We start from the raw sequence: 3,133 nt of genomic DNA on the forward strand, positions 1-3,133 counted from the left end.
TTAAAATTTTGTCTTATAAATATACACAAACATATTAAAACTTAAATTTTATTATTATTTTTTTTAATTTATAACATTAACATGTTAGCTAAACCTTAATATGCGAATTAAATTCTTATAGTAAATTTATTTTAAAATTTTGATATTTAATGAATTTCATTTCAAACTTTATATGATTAATGAAATATAGTTGGCCTCTTCTTTTATTTTCAATACATGGGTACTTTTCAATTGAATAATAACACAAACAAGATTTGGCTTGCTTCATGGAAATATGAATACATAGGCTCCTAAGATTGCATTGAAAAATTAGTATGGTTCCAGAAAAAGTCCCCATTTGACATTTAACTCTCTGAACTTGACTAGATGCTTATAATAATGATATAATAATGGCTATATTGCAGAGAGTGACCTCTGCGCACCAAGAATTTAGTCAACTTTGCGAAAACATTGAATCAAATTATTGAATACGTAGACATAGGATCACAACTTAGATTTGAGGATAGCCCCACCAAAAATCGCTACCCTCCTACCCATAATGATGCCACTTAACGCAATTTGATATTGGTCTTGTATAACAAAGTTTTTGGTTACTTGTTAAGATTTTTAAAAGAAAAACTAAACTTTTATAAAGGGCATTAAATATTTTGATATATACATAAAAAACTTTGAAATATACATCTTTAACTCCTTTTTAAAATAAAATGTATTGTTGAGTTTTTGCAACTTGTGTTTACTCTCCTTGGCTGTCGTAGCAGTCATGTTAATTTGATGTGGAACATTTTTGGATTCTTCCCAAGGCACAACTGATTAAGGCTAAATACAGATCTTATATTGTATCTATAAGTAAGATCAGATCTCAAAGAGTGGTGGGTCAATATTGCAAGATTTTTTTTGTCTAGTAAGCTCCGATTTGCTAAATTTTTTGTGAAAAAATATGTGCATAAATATTTTATTGTGTTTAGTAAATTTATTAAAATTAAAAAATTTAATATAATCTTATATATTAATAAATATTTAAATTTATGCTTAGTTAAATTATTGATTCCAAATTTTAGTTTTCCCTTATATTTATTAAAATCATTTTAAACTTTGAAAATAACTTTATTGAATACAAATGTTAATAATTTGTGTTTATTAAAAGCCTTTTAAGTCAATTTAACAAATATATGATATATCTAGTACAGTTTTAGTAAACAGTTTTTTAAAAATCAAGTTTAATAAGTTATTTTTAAAAATAGATAAGCTCTGCATACAAGCCCTAATGGCTTGTATGCCATACAAGTTCATTAAACAATAAGATCAAAATACGCGCTGCTTCAGGTACGTTGATTACACGCGCTATATAACATCGCGCGTATATCTAACTACCAGATTTAAAAGATTTCTTTCCCTTTTCGTTTTCGTTATTTTGAGATTTCGTTCTTCTTCTTCTCCCGCGTTTACCCTCCTTCTTCTCCATTGTTCTTTTCTTCTCCTTTTCTCACTAGCATCTTCTTCGTTTAGGTTACCTTTGTCTCTCTCTGCAACTCCATCTTCGTTTTCTATTTTTGATTTGTTGAACAAGAAATGAGCCAAGTTGTTTGGAACTCTCACAGCAAAGACTCATTCGATAGGAATTGGAACGATTTTCTGCTGAATTTTGGTCTTGGGGACAACAAGTGGCTTTCAGGTAATGTCTTTTTAAAATCTGCATCAGAGGTGTAAGTTGCATGTTTTCTCGGGTGTATTTATACACTGTCTTTGGGTGTATTATGCATATCTGTACGAAGACCGTCACATATGGGTTCCTATCTATCTGGATCACCATTTCTGGGCAGGGATGAGAAGCACACAAAGGAGCGAGAGCATGCATTCATTTTTTAACAAGTATATCACCCGGAACAGCTCGCTTATTCAGTTCGTCAAACAATACGATAATTGCCTCGGAAGCAGGGAGCAAGCAGAGAGAGAATCAGATGCTGCAGATTTTCATACGGTCATACCGTGTGCAACCAAATCCTGCATTGAAGCTCAGTTTCAAGATGCGTACACTCACGCAAATTTTAGGGAAGTCCAAGCGCAATTCAGAGGAAAGGCGAATTGCATCACCAGACTAAAGAATTCCGCTCTAGGCTATTCAGTATACGAAGTCGGAGAACAAGTTTCCAGCTCAATATTCAACAAGTTCGTGGTTACTTACGACTCGGTTGCAGCCAAGGTAAAATGCCATTGCTTATTATTCGAGTCGAGAGGGATACTGTGCCGTCACGCACTAAGCGTGTTAAGCTTCGAACAAGCAAGCCAAGTGTCACCTAGATACATACTGGAACGATGGAGCAAGAAGGTAAAGAGGCGACACACACACATCAAGAGCGAAAAAATATACATGGAATAGAAGTTGTAGATAAATGGCAAATATTTACATCATTTGTTCAATTTACAAACTACCAAGCAGTTGGATTACCCAGTTTTTATATCAGCAGAATTAATCTGACAAAACGGACTTAATAATATAGAGGATGGCTTCGACAGCCTTATAGCAGGATACTTGTATGTGTAGCAGGCCCGTTTTAAAAAAGCAAAAAAATTAGTGAACCGAGACTAATTGCCTAACAAACTATGATGCACAGATACTGACACTGACACGGGACACGCCGACACGCAAATTTTAAAATCTTGTATACCACATGGACACACATACATATAAAATATAAAATATTTTTTTAAATAAATTGTAATTATATTTTGATATTTTATTGATATTAAAATATAAATTAAAATTTTTAATTATTTTTAATGTCTTATTTTAATTATATCAAGTATTTAAAATATTTTTTGTTTTAATAAATAATAATATATACTATATTTAAATTTATTTTAAGAATATATGTTAAGAATAAGACTGGACACGCTGACACGTGATGGTAATTAGGTGTGTCCAGGTATGTCCGAAGAAGAATTTTTTATTTTTTATTAAGATACGGTTGGATACAGCAGATACGCGTGTCAGACGAGTGTCGGTGAGTGTCGTGTCCGAAATGTGTCCGACACAACAACTCAGCGAAGTGTCCATGCTTCGTAGCTAACAAATCAACTCAAATAAAATAATAGTGTAGTGTAAACAGATGAGCATTTCTATATTCACACCTCA

This window comes from Arachis ipaensis, chromosome B01 (assembly GCF_000816755.2).
Source record: "Arachis ipaensis cultivar K30076 chromosome B01, Araip1.1, whole genome shotgun sequence".
NCBI classification, from domain to species: Eukaryota; Viridiplantae; Streptophyta; class Magnoliopsida; order Fabales; family Fabaceae; genus Arachis; species Arachis ipaensis.